This window comes from Callithrix jacchus, chromosome 14 (assembly GCF_049354715.1).
Source record: "Callithrix jacchus isolate 240 chromosome 14, calJac240_pri, whole genome shotgun sequence".
Classification (NCBI taxonomy): domain Eukaryota; kingdom Metazoa; phylum Chordata; class Mammalia; order Primates; family Cebidae; genus Callithrix; species Callithrix jacchus.
The window spans coordinates 48,394,278-48,411,962 of record NC_133515.1 but is presented as its reverse complement, the minus strand read 5'-3'; the positions used below and the strand labels follow the sequence as shown (position 1 = coordinate 48,411,962).

The window sequence follows — 17,685 nt, the reverse complement described above, 5'->3', positions numbered from 1 at the left end:
TGCCAGGGTCCTGAGACCCAGGTGAGGCTAAAGAACAGTGAGTCTCAGCATTCAGTCTGTGGACTTTCCTTTTTTTGTTATAATTCCCTTGCCATCAATGGTGCCCTCCAGTCAGTCCTCCAATCAGTCCTTAGAAGCTCCATTAACTTCCTCCAGAGGATAAACCTTAAGCCTAGTAGCAGGATTGTGGGAGTGCAGTTGCCCTGTTGCACAGAGTTGGGGAAGGCAGCTAAGGATCAAAATATTATTATTCTTTTAAAAACAGCTTTATTGAGATATAATTGACATAAAATAAACATCACATATTTAAAATGTATAATTTGATAAGTTTTGACATATGTATACATCCATGAAATTATCAACAGTCAAGATAATGAGTAGCTGGGCACGGTGGCTCACGCCTGTAATCCCAGCATTTTGGAGGCCAAGGCAGGAGGATGGCTTGAGCCCAGGAGTTGGAGACCGCCCTGGGCAGTAAAAGTGAGACTCCCATCTCTATCAAAAATTTAAAAATTAGACGGGTGTGGTGGTGCATGTCTGTAGTCACAGCTACTTAGGAGGCTGAGGTGAGAGGATCACTTGAGCCTAGGAGGTCGAGGCTGCAGTCAGTGAGCCGTGATCACACCACAGCCCTCTAGCCTGAGTGACAGAGTGAGACCCTGGCTCAAAAACAAACAAACAAACAAGCAACATACAAACTAAAAGATAATGAGCATATTAGTTGCCCCTCAAAGTTTCTGTGCCTACTCAGGCAACTGCTGATCTGCTTTCTGCCACTAGATTGGTTCGCGTTTTCTAAAATTTTATGTAAATGTAATCATATAGTACTTGTTCTTTTTAGGGGGAGGGGCTCTGGCTTTTTTTACTCAGCATAATGACTTTGAGATTCATTTATGTCGTTGAGTCTATCAATAGTTCGTTCCTTTTTATTGTTAAGTAGTGTCTTCACCGGGCGCGGTTGCTCAGCCTGTAATCCCAGCACTTAGGGAGGCCAAAGAGGGCAGATCACCTGAGATTGGGAGTTTGAGGCCAGCCCGACCAATATGGAAAAATCCCGTCTCTACTAAAAATAGAAAATTAGCCAGGCATGGTGGCACATGCCTGTAATTCCAGCTACTCGGATGGCTGAGGCAGGAGAATCTCTTGAACCTGGGAGGCGGAGGCTGTGGTGAGCCGAGATTGCACCATTGCACTCCAGCCTGGGCAAGAAGAGCTAAATTTCATCTGAAAAAAAAAAAAAAAGTAGTATTTTGTTGTATTAATACAGCAAAATTTGCTTATTCAATCACTGGTTGATGGACATCTGGATTGTTTCCAGTTTTTGGTTATTACAAATAATGCTGCTATGAACATTCATGTGCAGGTTTCTGTGTGGACATAGTTCTTCGTTTTTCTTGGGTTAACACCTAGGAATGGAATGGCAGAGCCATATGGCAGGTATATGTTCAACTTTTTTTTTTTAGTTGAACCTTGAACAACATGTTTAACATTTAGTGAAACTGCCACACTGTTTTCCAAAGTGGTTGTACCATTTCATATTTCCACCAGCAGTGAACCAGAAAGTTCTAGTTGCTTAGCATCCTTGCCAACATGTGATTTGGTCAGTCATTTATGTTTTAGCTATTCTAGTGAGTATGTAGTGGTATCTCGTGGCTTTAATTTGCATTTCCTAATAACTAATGATGTTGAGCATCTTTGCATGTGCTTATTGGCCATCTGTATATCCTCTTTGGTAAATTGTTCAAATCTCTTGCCCATTTATAAAATTTGGTTGTTTTGTTTTCTTATCGAGTTTTGAGATTTCTTTACGTATTTTGGATACAAATCTCTTATCAAATGTGTGACTTGCATATATTTGTTTCTAGTCTGCAGCTTGCCTTTTCATTCTCCTAACAATATCTTTGAAAGAGCAAATGTTCTCAGTTTTATTTCTTTTTTTCTCCATAAGAGATTTTGGAATCTTGCATAAATGTGCTTAATTTTGATGAAGTTCAATTTATTGATTTTCTTTCTTTTGTTGATTTTGCTTTTGGTGCTGTTTCTAAGAAATCTTTGCTTAACCCAAGGTCAAAAGAGTTTCTCTTGTCTTTTTTTTTTTTTTCTTTTTTCTTTTTCTAGGCAAGAATAGTTTTAGGTTTAGGTCTGTGATCCATTTTGAGTCAATTGTTATTATTTTTATTTTTTAAAATATTTTTTGAGACGAAGTCTGCCTCTGTCACCTAGGCTGGAGTGCAATGGCTCAATCTTGGCTCACTGCAACCTCCACCTCCTGGGTTCAAGCTATTTTCATGTCTCAGCCTCCCAAGTAGCTGGGATTACTGGCATATGCCACCACACCTAGTTAATTTTTGGTATTTTTAATAGAGACAAGGTTTCACCATGTTAGTCAGGCTGGTCTTGAATTCCTGATTTCAAGTGCTCTGCCTGCCTCAGCCTTCCAAAGTGCTGGGATTATAGGAGTGAGCCACCATGCCTGTCCCTGGATGAATTATATAATCATCTTGTCGATTTGAAAAAAACACATTGTTAATATAAAAATAACAATATAATGTAAAATGTAAATGTATAATGTATACATATATGTATGATTTAATGTGAAATGTAAAAAGCCTGCTAGGATTTTGACTGGGATTTATCGTATCTGTGGATCAAATTGGGGAAAATGTATATCTCACCAAGTTCAGTGTTGTATATAAGTGGTAATGATAGACATTCTTTCCTTGTTCTGATGTTGGGGAAAGCAATCAGTCTTTTGCCATTAAGTATGATGCTAGCTGTAGGGTTTTTATAGTCATCCATTATCAGGTTGCAGAAGTTCCAATCTATTCCTAGTTTGTTGAAAATTTTTATCAGGAATAGAGGTTACATTTTGTTAAATGCTTATTTTGTGTCTATTGAGCTGGTCATATGTTTTCTCTTTTCAAATTTTTGTTTGTTTGAGATGGAGTCTCCTTCTGTCACCCAGGCTGGAGTGCAGTGTTGTGATCTTGGCTCAGTGTAACCTCCATCTCTGGGGTTCAAGAGATTCTCCTGCCTCAGTCTCTTGAGTAGCTGGGTTTATAGATGCCTGGCACCACACCTGGCTAATTTTTTGTATTTTTTGTAGAGAGAGTGTTTTCACCATGTTGGTCAGGCTGGTCTTGAACTCCTGACCTCAAGTGATCCTCCTGCCTCAGCCTCCCAAAGTGCTGGGATTACAGGAGTGAGCCACCGTGCCTGACCTTTAATTTGTTAATATGTGCATTAAGTTGATTGATTTGTTTGTTTGCTTGTTTTCTCTTTTTTTCTAGGTTGATTGATTTTTCAACTGCTTTTTTTTTTTGTTGGAGAAAGGGTCTCACTTTGTCTCCCTGGCTGGAGTACAGTGGTGCAAACATGGTTCACTGCAGCCTCGACCTCCTGGGCTCAAGTGATCTTCCTGCTTCAGTAGCTCCCCTCCACCCCCAACCCTGCCCCAAGCAGCTGGGACTACAGGCATGTGCCACCATGCCCTGCTAATTTATTATTATATTTTTGGAGAGACAGGGTTTCACCGAGGTTGCCCAGGTTGGTCTTGAACTCCTGAGCTCAGCAATCCTCCCACTTTGGCCTTCCAAAGTGCTGGGATTACAGGCATGAGCCACCACATGCAGCCAGAGATTTTTTCTTTCATTTTTTTCTTTTTTTGAGATAATGTCCGGCTCTGTTGCCCAAGCTGGAGGGTAGTGGTGCAATCGGCTTACTGCAACCTCTGCCTACTGGGTTCAAGTGATTCTCCTGCCTCAGCCTCCTGAGTAGCTGGAAGAACAGGCACATACCACCACACTCAGATAATTTTTTTGTATTTTTAGTAGAGATAGGGTTTCACCACGTAAGTCAGGCGGGTCTCGAACTCCTGACTTCAGGTGATCTGCCTGCTTCAGCCTCCCAAAGTGCTGGGATTACAGGCGTGAGCCATCTGTGCCCCGCTCTGAGATTTTTCAAATGTTAAACTAATCTTGCAATTTTGGGATAAAGTCTCCTTAGTTAAAATGTATTATTCTTTTTGTATATCATTGAAATCAATTTGCTAAAATTTTGTTTTAAGAAATTGGCATCTATGTTCATGAGTTTTCTTGCAATATGTTTGGTTTGGTTTGTGCTTATCTCATAGGATTCTCTCCCTCCTCTTTAGGTTTCTGGAAGAGTTCATGTAGAATTAGTATGACTTCTTTAAAATGTTGGTATTATTGTTATTACTTTCTTCTGTTTACTCAGAGCTTCACTTTCTCTTCTTTCTGTAGTTTCTTAAGAAGAAGGAAGCTGAGGTTGTTGATTTGAGCACTTTCTTTTCTCCTACTTTAGACATTTGAGTGCTATGGATTTCCCTCTATGTTCTGCATTCCCTGCATCCCACCCATTTTGTTATGTTGTGTTTTCTTTTGCATTCAGTTCACAATGCTAATTTATCTTTGATTTCTTCTTTGACCCATGGATTAAGTAGTGGGTTATTTAGTTTTCAAACATGTGGGTTTTTTGATATATATATTTCTTTTTCTTTTCTTTCCTTTTCTTTCTTTCTTTTTTTTTTTGTCCAGGAGGCATTTTATTTGTAAATCTGTATTACATTTCTAGAAAAAGAATGCCAAGATTTTCCCTCCTGTGTGTTTTTGTCTTACTTCTTCATGGTCTGTGATGCCAGCTGAGGTTGTCAGTACAATGAAACCAAACTGGCAGGATGGAAGAAGATTACTCTGCCATTTTTCTAGATATTTGAGTTGCATATCAAATCTGGGGCTGATCTTCCCGCACTTGTTTAACCTGCCTGTGAGGCAGCTTTGTGATCATCAATGATTTCAATTTCGCCAATGTAACCATGCTTCATCATCACAGTTAAAAACCAGATGATGGCTGGGCACTGTGGCTCATACCTGTAATACCAGCACTTTGGGAGGTCAAAGTGGGTGCGTCATGAGGTCAGGAGTTCAAGACCAGCCTGGCCAGCATGGTGAAACCCCATCTCTACTAACATACAAAAATTAGGCGAGCACGGTGGTGTGCACCTATAATCCCAGCTACTCAGGAGGCTGAGGTAGGAGAATAGCTTGAACCTGGGAGGCGGAGGTTACAGTTAGCCGAGATAGTGCCACAGCACTCCAGCATAGGTGACAGAAAGAGACTCTCAAAAAAAAAAAAAAAGAAAAAGAAAAAGAAAAAGAAAACTGGACAATGACTTCAGAGCACAGCCTAATAAGAACCTGGCATTTTCCTCTCTTTTCGGCATTGTTGATGTTCTTGAGAGCATCACCCAGGACATTCATGCACACCACTGTGGCGGTGCAGAAAAATGAAGGAAAGAGGATGGGAGGGAGAGTGTGCAGAGTTATCAAGGCATATTTTTTCTTATTGATTTCTATTTTAATTTCATTTTGGTCACAGATCATACTCTGTATAACTTGAATCCTTTTAAATTATTTAAATTCATTTTATGGCCTAGAATTGGACTCTTTTGGTAAATTTTTTTTGTGTACTAATAAAGAATGTATATTCTGCCAATCTTGGGTGGACCTGGAAACTTTCTCAAGCCCGGGCACTCAAAGAGCTCATTTTGCTTATTTCCTGTCTCTCAGGGATTGCTATACCTCATTGCCTTACAGCCCATGTCTTCAGAACAACTATTTCATATATTTGTCTATATTGTAAGTTGCATTTGGTGGAAGAAGAGTAAATTTGGTCTCTGCTATTCCATCTTAGCCAAAGTGGAAATATCCTTGAACTGCTTTTTTCTTTTTCTTTTCTTTTCTTTTTTTTTTGAGACGGAGTTTCGCTCTTGTTACCCAGGCTGGAGTGCAATGGCGCGATCTCGGCTCACCGCAGCCTCCGCCTCCTGGGTTCAGGCAATTCTCCTGCTTCAGCCTCCTGAGTAACTGGGATTACCGGCACGCGCCACTATGCCCAGTTAATTTTTTTGTATTTTTAGTAGAGACGGTGTTTCACCATGTTGACCAGGATGGTCTCGATCTCTTGACCTCGTTATCCCCCCACCTCGGCCTCCCAAAGTGCTGGGATTACAGGCTTGAGCCACCATGCCCAGCTCTTTTTCTTTTTTTATACTTTAAGTTCTGGGGTACATGTGCAGATCGTGCAGGATTGTTACATAGGTATAACACATGCCATGGTGGTTTGCTACATCCATCCCCCTATCACCTATATTAGGTATTTCTCCTAATGTTATCCCTCCCCAATCCCCTCACACCCTGCTATCCCTCCCCTAGCCCCCCACCCTCCAACAGGCCCCAATGTGTGGTGTTCTCCTCCCTGTGTCCATGTGTTCTTATTGTTCAATACCCACTTATGGGTGAGAACATGCAGTGTTTGGTTTTCTGTTCTTGTGTCAGTTTGCTGAGAATGATGGTTTCCAGCTTCAACCATGTCCCTGCAAAGGACATGAACTCATTCTTATTTATGGCTGCATAGTATTCAATGGTGTATATGTGCCACATTTTCTTTATCCAGTCTATCATTGATAGGCATTTGGGTTGGTTCCAAGTCTTTGTTATTATAAACAGTGCCGCAATGAACATATGTGTGCATGTGTCTTTATAATAGAATAATTTATAATCCTTTGGGTATATACCCAGTAATGGGATTACTGGGTCAAATGGTATTTCTCGTTCTAGATCCTTGAGGAATCACCACACTGTCTTCCACAATGGTTGAACTAATTTATACTCCCACCAACAGTGTAAAAGTGTTTCTATTTCTCCATATCCTCTCCAGCATCTGTTGTCTCCAGATTTTTTAATGATCACCATTCTAACTGGTGTGAGATGGTATCTCAGTGTGGTTTTCATTTGCATCTCTCTAATGACCAGTGATGATGAGCATTTTTTCATGTTTGTTGGCTGCATAAATGTCTCCTTTTGAGAGATGTCTGTTCGTATCCTTTGCCCACTTTTTGACTGGGTTGTTTGTTTTTTTCTTGTAAATTTGTTTAAGTTCTTTGTAGATTCTGGATATTAGCCCTTTGTCAGATGGGTAGATTGCCAAAATTTTTTCCCATTTTCTTGGTTGCTGGTTTGCTCTAATGATTGTTTCTTTTTTTGTGCAGAAGCTCCTAAGTTTAATTAGATACCATTTGTCTATTTTGGCTTTTGTTTCCATTGCTTTTGGTGTTTTAGTCATGAAGTCTTTACCCATGCCTATGTCCTGAATGGTACTGCCTAGGTTTTCTTCTAGGGTTTTTATGGTGTTAGGTCTTATGTTTAAATCTTCACTCCATTTGGAGGTAATTGTAGTATAAAGTGTAAGGAAGGGATCCAGTTTCAGCTTTCTGCACATGGCTAGCCAGTTTTGCCAACACCCTTTATTAAACAGGGAATCCTTTCCCCATTGCTTATTTTTGTCAGGTTTGTCAAAGATCAGATGGTGGTAGATGTGTGGCATTACTTCTGAAGCCTCTGTTCTGTTCCATTGGTCTATATCTCTGTTTTGGTACTAGCACCATGCTGTTTTGATTACTGTAGTCTTGTAGTATAGTTTGAAGTCAGGTATCATGATGCCTCCAGCTTTGTGTTTTTTGCTTAGGATTGTCTTGGCTATGTGGGCTCTTTTTTGGTTCCATATGAAATTTAAGGTGGTTTTTTCCAGTTCTGTGAAGAAGGTCATTGGTATTTTGCTGGGGATAGCATTGAATCTGTAAATTACTTTGGGAAGTATGGCCATTTTCATGCTATTGATTCTTTCTAACTATGAGCATGGAATGTTTTTCCATCTGTTTGTATCTTATTTCCTTGAGCAGTGGTTTGTAGTTCTCCTTGAAGAGGTCCTTCACATCCTCTGTTAATTGTATTCCTAGATATTTTATTCTCTTTGTGGCAGTTGTGAATGGGAGCTTGCTCATGGTTTGGCTCTCTGTTTGTTTGTTATTGGTGTAGAGGAATGCTTGTGATTTTTGTACATTGATTTTGTATCCTGAGACTTTGCTGAAGTTACTTATCAGCTTTATGGAGATTTTGGGCTGAGACGATGGGGTCTTCTAAATATACATCATGTCTGCAAATAGAGACAATTTGACTTCCTCTTTTCCTAATTGAATACCCTTTATTTCTTTTTCCTGCCTGATTGCTCTGGCCAGAACTTCCAATACTGTGTTGAATAGGAGTGGTGAGAGAGGGCACCCTTGTCTAGTGCCAGTTTTCAAAGGGAATGCTTCCAGTTTTTGCCCATTCGGTGATATTGGCTGTGGGTTTGTAATAAATAGCTTTTATTATTTTGAGATACATTCTATTGATACCTAGTTTGTTGAGAGTTTTTAGCATAAAGGGCTGCTGAATTTTGTTGAAGGTCTTTTCTGAATCAATTGAGATAATTATGTGATTTTTGTCTTTGGTTCTGTTTATGTGATGGATTACGTTTATAGATTTGTGTATGTTGAACCAGCCTTGTATCCCCGGGATGTAGCTGACTTGATAGTGGTGGATAAGCTTTTTGATGTGCTGTTGGATTTGGTTTGCCAGTATTTTATTGAAGATTTTTTTTTATCAATGTTCATTATGGATACCAGCCTGAAATTTTCTTTTTTAGTTATGTCTCTGCCAGGTTTTGGTATCAGGATAATGCTGATCTCAAAAATTAGTTAGGGAGGATTCCCTCTTTTTGTATTGTTTGGAATAGTTTCAGAAGGAATGGTACCAGCTCTTCTTTGTACATCTGGTAGAATTCAACTGTGAACCTGTCTGGTCCTGGACTTTTTTTGCTTGGTAGGCTATTAATTGCTGCCTCAACTTCAGACCTTGTTATTGGTCTATTCAGGGGTTCAACTTCTTGGTTTAGTCTTAGGAGTGAACTGCTTTTTAATCTAGTTTTCAACCAGTATTCCTGTGCTAGCCCTACCTTAATCTTCTGCTTCTAGAAGTAGCTGGTACTGAATATTCCTGAGCCTTTTGGGGGTTCTTAGATGTCATTTGTGTTGTTTCTTGGTCTTTCTCACTCCTGGCTGTGGAATCTAATACATACTCTAGCAGAGTTATTAAAGCAGAGCTGACACTACACAGGAGATCCTGAAATTAGACAATCATGACTGGCTTGTCATTTTCTTATGAGGCCACATTGCCTGGAACAGAGCCTTAAACTCATATACCAACAAAGGCTCTCTAGGGAGACAAAATGACATGGGTGCAAGATAACTGGAAGGGGTGGGGACAGACACAACTTGCCTTGTTTAGAGAACTCTGCTCCTGTCTCCTGTGACCATGCAAGAAAACCTGGTGTTGTCAGATCTTCTAGGAAAGTTTCAGAGAAGCTGGAAACCCATATCTTTATGTGAAAATACCTCTTTTAAAAATCTAGACAACTCATCCAAATTTAAGAGTATGTTGAGGGCCAAATGAAAATCCACCTAAGGATGGGATCTGCCTTGTGAGGCTGCCAGAGTGGCAGCTCCAGATTTGCATCTCTGTTCCTCTTTTCTGTTTTCCTGCTCCATTATGCAGGAATATAGATATTCACTGGCTTTTGGGGACTTAGGATGGGTAAGTCTCTACGGGTAGCAAGGAAATGACAGACTTTCTATGAAAACCAACTAAACCATGGAATGAGAGAGCTGGAAGTGACCTTAGAAAAATGTGGTCAAACCTCAGGATATTGCACAAGAAGCATCTAAGGCTTAGAAAAGTCAAGTGACTTCTCCAAGTACAAAGACTGTATTAGTTACTAGTTGGGCTGAGTCTGCATCTAGTTGCCAAGCTAAGTTTTATTTCTGATGTGTTCCATGAGAGCAGGAGTTATGTCAGTATTCTTAAAGCAATTCTTGGTGCATAGTAGGTATTCAATGAATATTTGTTGATTTAAAAACACGTACTGAGTTGCTTTCTATAATATTAGTATGTGCTCTCTTTATCAGTTAGGATAAGGTGTGGCTACATATAACAAAAAATCCCCAAAACATTAGCTCATATACAATAAAGATTTATTTATCTGTGAAAGAAATTTGGAACTTTAGGGTGTCAACAATGTTCTTATCTCTTCTGGTTCTGTTTTGTCATTCTCTGTGCATGGCTTCCATCCTTACATTTATCTGATACTGAAGCTATAGCCATACAACTGAACTCCAAGATGGAAGAATGTAGAATGCATTCATGGCAAAAAGTTTTCCTGGAAGTTCCACTCAACTTCCACTTAAATCTCATAGTTTGAAACTTAGATAAGTGGCCACATGTGGTTCCAAGGGAGGTTAGGAAAAGGAAGTTGAATACATTGTCTCCTTGAATAAATCTGGGTTTTGTTAAAGAAAGAGGATGGAATGGGTATTTGGTAAGCAACTAGCAGTATCTGCCAGAATTTAAGAGATTATTATTATTTTTATTATTCTTGCTATTAGTTGAGACAGAGTTTCACTCTGTCGCCCAGGCTGGAGTACAGGTGGTGCAATCTTGGCTCACTGCAACCTTCGCTTCCCAGGTTCAAGGGATTCTTTTGCCTTAGCCTTCTGAGTAGCTGGGATTACAGGCATGCGCCACCACGCCCAGCTAATTTTTGTATTTTTAGTAGAGACGGGGTTTCACCATGTTGGTCAGGCTGGTCTCGAACTCCTGACCTCATGATCCACTCACCTCGGCCTTCCAAAGTCCTGGGATTACAGGCGTGAGCCACTGCACCTGACCAAGAGTTAATTATTGATTGAAATATTGTTTCTTGCAGTTTTGATATGCACAATAAGCAAAACAGAAATATGTAAACATTTAAAGATATTTATCAGAAGATATGCAAACAAAAATACTGGTTTAGTTCAGATAATATTCTAATGTTCTGGTTCATCACTTTAGAAAACATTGGTTCGCTTATAGTTCATGTTAGTTCAGTAATATTTTACTGGATTTCATGGAAAGCTTTTTGGATGAGTACACAATTTAGAAAAACATAATACATGTGAGTACTGGGTTTCACAAATGAGTGTGATTCCTTTGAATTTTTGGTTCATAATTTGAGTCAACTCCAGTTCCTGGTTCTGATGTCTCCACCCTAGACATTTTGTAATTATGGCTTAGAAGGACAGACCTGGGCCAAAGAACTGGTTTCCACTGAGGCTGGAGGTTATTAATCCTGCTGTTCTTATGTAGGAGCTAATAATCCTAATAGCTTTGAATGACTCTAAGTTTATCTCTGTGATTTGCAAGACTAAAGGTCCTATTCAAGATAGATGTGCCAAAATTAACACATTAGCCTATTTCATACTTGTTCTATGATATAAATGCACCTAATTGAAAATGTCTCTGTTCTTACTCATAAGTTTTGCATTCCTGTGGTTTGAGATTTCTGTTACCATATTAGTTCTAGAACTCTATTCTGGATTTTGTATTGTGTCTCAGAAAATACACTTAAAAACTAAAGGTTCAAGTTTTATTATTATTTTTTTTTATGGGGACTAAGGAGGTACTATACATTTCAGAAGGAGAGTGTATGTGGGGAATGAGAGGTTCCTCCTCCAGGGAATCCTGCTGATCAGGGCCTGGGCAAAGGTGGCTCAGCATTGCCAGATATCTGGAGCACTCTAACATTTTAACTAGAAATTAGAGCTCTGAGTTCCTAAGAAAAGTTCTCATGATAGTGAGTTATCTTAAGATCCAATGGTTTAAGAGGTGTGGCGCTTCCCCTCTTGCTCGTGCTCACTCCTGCTCCACCATGGGAAGATGTGCCTTGCTTCTCCTTGCCTTCTGCTGTGACTATAAGTTCCCTGAAGCCTCCCATTATGCTTTCTGTTAAGCCTGTGGAACTGTGAGTCAGTTAAACCTATTTTCCTCATAAATTAAAAAAAAAGAAAAACCCTGATTTGTTCATATCAGCCAATAACTTAAAAAATTAAAATCAGCAGTGGGTCACTACTGTGCTGGTCAAACAATACATGTCTACACATCCAATTCTTGGGCTGCTGGATTTCAACACTTCCTATTTTTTCTGTGTCCTCTCGTCCTCTTCTATGTCTTACTTGATGATTCTGCCTTTATTCTTTTGGATAAAAATGTTGGTAAAATATTTAAAGGTAGCTTCTTCCTTTCATTGATGTCGTAACATTGTCTGTGATTCAAAATACATTGCCTAAGATTGAAACTATCTATGTCTTCTCATTGTCTAGGAAAGAATAACTCAACGAGATGATGGCAATGGGGCCAGGAACCCAATTCTCTGGCTATGACTGTATGCTTCTCTCATGGTTGTTGGCCATCCCATGAGATTTATATAATCAAGTTTGCACATATAGCCATTGGTCATAAAGTAGAATGGGCAAGAGGCTGTAAACGATGCACTACAATCCATCTCACACAATCAACCTGGCAGAAGTGTGTGTTCATATGCTACTTATTTGTTTTCCAGAATGCATTCAATGAGTGCCAGTTCTGTGTGTGCTAGATCTGTGGTAGGGTGGCAAGTGGAATGTAGAATGGGTACATGCCCTTCACTGGACTTTACTTATTTATTTTCAACGTCTGAATTAAACAGAAGAAGCCTGTTGCCCTCTGGTCATAAGTTGTGAGGATGTGAGCCTAAAGCCACCAGCAGACACAGTTCCTTTAACAGGAGAAAGCGGTGTGAGAGAACAAAGCCAACATGCTGAGAGATGCATTCTCTCTCTGCTGGATACTACAAGGGCTTCCTGACTTGTCTTCCCCTTTCTACCCTTGATCGATGGTCTACTTCCAACACAAAAACTGGAGTGATCTTAGAAACAAAAGTCAGATGTCACCTCGTTGCTTCAAGTGGCTCAGGCCTGTATGTAACCCCAGCACTTTGGGAGGCTGAGGCAGGTGGTTCACCTCAGGTCACTAGTTCAAGGCCAGTCTGGCCAATCTGGTGAAACCCCATCTCCACTAAAAATACAAAAATTAGCTGCGTGTGGTGGCAGGTGCCTTTAATCCCAGCTACTTGGGAGGCTGAGGCAGGAGAACACTTGAACCGGGGAGGTGGAGGTTGCAGTGAGCTGAGATCATGCCATTGCACTCTTCCCTGGGAGACAAAGCATCAAAAAACAAAAACAAAACAAAACAAAAACCCAACAACCCTGCTTTGGGTCCCTGTCTGACACAGAGTAAAAACTGAAGTCATTGACATGGTCCACAGCCCCCACGTAACATGGCCCCATTTGCTTGTCTGCCTTCCTCTCTCACTGTATTCCCCCTTGCTCACTCTGATCCAGCTGTTCCTCCAAAACGCCTGGCAGACTCCTGCTTTAGAACCTTTGCCCTGATTGTTTCCTTTCCCCGTAACATTCTTCCTGCAGATACATTTAAGACTAATGCTCTCTACTCCTACAGATTATGCTCAAATCTCACCTTCTTAATGAGGTTCAGTTTAATAGGTTAGTCAAATACGATTGGCTCACTTGAACTAGAGTTTGTTGTAATTGTTTTTGTTTTTGTTTTTGAGACACAGTCTCTCTCTGTTACCCAGGCTGGAGTGCAGTGGCTTGATCATGGCTCACTGCAGCCTCAAACTCCTGGGCTCAAGTGATTCTCCCACCTCAACCTCCTGAGTCGTTGGGACTACAGGCATATGCCACCATGCCCAGCTAATTTTTTTTGTTGTTGTCGTTAGAGACAGGATTTTGCCATGTTGCCCAGACTGGTCTTGAACTTCTGGGCTCATGTGATCCTCCTGTCTCAGCCTCCCAGAATGCTGGGATTACAGGCATGGGCCACCACGCCCATCCAGGGTTCTTAATCTTATCTGTATAGACATTATCAGGGTTTTGACAAAATTCTATCTTTTAACTATGGCAAGACCTTGTTCTATTAGTCTAATCAGTCTAGCTAAAAAAGACAATGAGGCTAACTGGGCCTTAGGTTGAGCTAGATGAAATTTAAGACTCCTTCCTTCTGTGAGAATTAACCATTCTACTCTGTCATGCACAATTCTTAATTTCACTCAGGCTCATTGTATTTGCCCAAACCATATATACCTGTGAGATAGAAATAATAATAGTTGCCATTATTATAGATTGGCAGTAATGGCTCTTATTATAAAATAGCTAACACCTTCAGCCAGGTGCGGTGGTTTACGCCTGTAATCCAAGCACTTTGGGAGTCTGAGGCAGGTGGATCATAAGGTCAGGAGTTCGAGACCAGCCTGGCCAATATGGTGAAACCCTGTCTCTACTAAAAATATAAAAATTAGCTGGATGTGGTGGTGGGCACCTGTAATCCCAGCTACTCAGCAGGCTGAGGCATGAGAATTGCTTGAACTGGGGAAGCAAAGGTTGCAGTGAGCCGAGATCACACCACTGCACTTCAGCCTGGGGAGCAGAGAGAGACTCTGTCTCAAAAAACAAAAACAAAACACAACAAAACCAGAAACAGAAACAGAGAGAAACTCTATCTCAAAAGAAAAAAAAAGACAAACTGGAAATGATGGGAATAGTAGGTGGCTGGTCTTTGGGGCCCAGGGCTGCCAGGTGCTCTGTCTATTCATACTATCACTTCTCCTTCCTGCCTTTTAGTTCAACCCCGAGGGCCTCCAACTCCAAGACCCCAGGACTGGCTTTTTAAAAGAAAGGATCCAGAAGGTGATGGGAGGAGAAGGAGTGAAGGTTCCTTGAAATGGCAGACTCAGAAACCTTGAGGAGCCTTGCTTCTGTGTCTAATTGGACTAATTTTAGGCTGTTCGTTAGCCTCTGGCAATTATTTTTCACTCCAGAAATTCCCCAGTTTTATTTATACAGAGTGATTTTGCCTTTTCACAAACAGAGTCATTTCCTTATTTTTGGTTCTGTTTGAAAAAACCACCAGTCCCCAAAGCCTCCCAAAAAGCTGCGCCAGAAGCTGAGCCCAGGGTCAAGTATCTGCAACTTCAGAGGCAAGGAAGGTCTGGGGGCTAAAAGCCACACAGGTAACAATTTTAAGCAGTTTAGGCCAATGCTCATTTGCTCTTTCTTTCCCTTTTTTCCTTCCTCCCTCCATCCTTCCCTTAACCTCCATTCTTTTTTTTTTTTTTTTATTCTTTAGCTTTCTAAAATTTTCTTTTCTTTTTTTTTTTAATTTTTTATTGGATTTTAGGTTTTGGGGTACATGAGAAGGAAATCTAGGCAAAACTATCCAGGACATAGGAGTAGGCAAGGACTTTATGAACAAAACACCAAAAGCATTGGCAACAAAAGCCAAAATAGACAAATGGGACCTAATCAAACTCCACAGCTTCTGCACGGCAAAAGAAACAGTCACTAGAGTGGATCAGCAATTAACCTCCATTCTTTCTGCTTAAAACCCCTCTGTTCTTAATGTGCTTGGCTTATACTCCTTACCAGATACTAAGCATCTATTGGAAGTCAGGCATTTGGGGAAGAGTTTAAGAGAGGCTATGTTCACAGTAAGACATCTGTAATTCACTTTCACACAGTTCAGCATAGACAGAAGATACTGAGTGTGTGCTATTTGGTAGAAGCTCCAACTCTAAGGGCAGCATCTCTTGCCAAGAACACAATCAGGGCATGGCCAGTTCCATTCCACTTAGAAAGTTCAGGCAGCTGCTGTGAGCACCAATGATATCCATATCTTGATTAGTACCCTATGCTTGGCTTAGCATAGTGAATGTCAGAAAGGGGTTTTATTAATTCAAGTAGCAGCTAGTAGCCTGCATAGTGAATGTGGGCTCTTGAGTGGGTGAAAGTGAAGATATTTGAGATGTAAGGATGGGGCTAAAATACTTTAAAACCACTTGCATAAATAGAGTTGAAAAATCTAGGAAGGCCTGTTGCCTGCACCCTCAGGGAAGGCATCAGAGACTTGATCCATAACGGGTCCTACATCCAGCCACTGGTTAGGAGGATGTCTGGCTGCCCAATGCCATGTACAGGGGTAACAGAGTTTTGTTTCTGGAATGTTGTCATGTCTGTCTTAGACAAACTTTTCACATAAGACAGTGGCCAAAGCACTTCAAAGGGTAGAGAGCTGGGGTTTCATGGGCCTTAAAGAGCAGGCTTTATAAACTGTCTTTCATTTACTTGTTATTAAGATCTTTTTTTAGTGAATGTTCTTATATGTGGCAGAATTTGAATTGAGATTTCCCATCAACATCATGGGACAGGGAGGGTGTGCGAAGCAGATAAACCTCACCCACTTCCAAAAACTTCTTTAGTGACTACGGTTTCCACCAAAGAGAACCAACATTGGCTAGTCTGTTTGCAATAACTCCTTCCCTTCAGAGAATTTGCATTTTAGCTAGAAAGATGAATGTATTAGTCCATTTCCACACTGCTATGAAGATACTATCCAAGATTGGGTAATTTATAAACAAAGGAGGCTTAATTGACTCACAGTTCTGCATGGCTAGGAAGGCCTTGGGAAACTTGCAGTCATGGCGGAAGGGGAAGCAGGTACCTTCTTCACAAGGCAGCAGGAGAGAGAGTGAGCAAGAGCAGGGAAAACTGCCTTACAAAACCAACATATCTTGTGAGAACTCACTCACTATCATGAAAACACCGTGGGAGAAACTGCCCTCATGATCCAATCGCCTCTCACCAAGTTCATCCCCTGATATGTGGAGGTTATGGGGATTGCGGTTTGAGATAAGATCTGGGTGGGGACACAGAGGCATCCCAGCTACTTGGGAGGTTGAGGCAGGAGAATCACTTGAACCCAGGAGGCAGAGGTTGTGGTGAGCCGAGATTATGCCATTGCACTGCAGCCTGGGCAACAAGAGGGAAACTGTCTCAAAAAAAAGAAAAGAAAAAGAAACAGCCACATTGTTTATTTATATTTATTTATTTATTTATTTGAGACAGGATCTTCCTCTGTTGCACAGGCTAGATTGAAGTGGCACGATCATAGCTCACTACAGCCTTGACCTCCTGTGCTGGAGCAATCCTCTCATCTCGGCCTCCCAAGTAAATGGGACTACAGGTATGTGCCACCATGCCCAGCTAATTTAAAAACAATTTTTTTAGAGACAGGATCTTACTATGTTGCCCAGGCTGGTCTCAAACTCCTGGGCTTAAGGGATCCTCCCAATTTAGCCTCCCAAAGTGCTGGGATTACAGGCACGAGCCACCTTGCCCAGCCATATTATTTTTTTAAAGCGTCTGTACTCCCACCAGCAAAGCATGAGAATTCCATTTACCCCCATCCTCACCAATGTTTGATATTGTCAGTCTTATAATTTCAACCATTCTAATGCATGTATATACAGTGGTGTTTAACTGTGGCTTTAATTTGCATTTCTTTATTGAATCATTGTATTGAACATCTTTGCATATGCTTATTTTTCATTTGTGTATCTTTTATAAAGTATGTATTTAATTTTTTGCACATTTTTTTCTTATAGAGTTGTAAGAGTTTTTGTTTTGTTTTGTTTTGCGATGGAGTTTTGCTCTCGTTGCCCACGCTGGAGGGCAGTGGTGTGATATCGGCTCACAGCAACCTCCGCCTCTCAGGTTCAAGTTATTCTCCTGCCTCAGCCTCCCAAGTAGCTGGGATTACAGGTATGTGCCACCTTGCCTGGTTAATTTTGTATATTTAGTACAGATGGAGTTTATCCATGTTGGTCAGGCTGGTCTCGAATTCCCAACCTCAGGTGATCTGCCCGCCTCAGTTTCCTGAAGTGCTAGGATTACAGGGGTGAGCCACCGTGCCTGGCAAGAGTTTTTGTATTGTTTATGCGGGCCTTTTACCAGATACTTGTTTTGCAAATATTTTCTGCTGGTCTCTGGCTTTCCTTATGGATTCCTTGCGTTTTCTTAAT

At 40.8% G+C, this 17,685-nt stretch overlaps 1 long non-coding RNA gene across 1 annotated transcript in view; it reads left to right on the top strand.

The window, feature by feature from the left end:
• Positions 1-16,847, top strand: part of LOC144579282 (uncharacterized) — a 43,953-nt gene extending 27,106 nt beyond the window's left edge. The window contains exon 3 of the long non-coding RNA XR_013526547.1: positions 16,730-16,847. This is a non-coding gene — a long non-coding RNA (uncharacterized LOC144579282). The remainder of the gene's footprint in view (positions 1-16,729) is intronic.
• Positions 16,848-17,685: the final 838 nt, after the last annotated feature.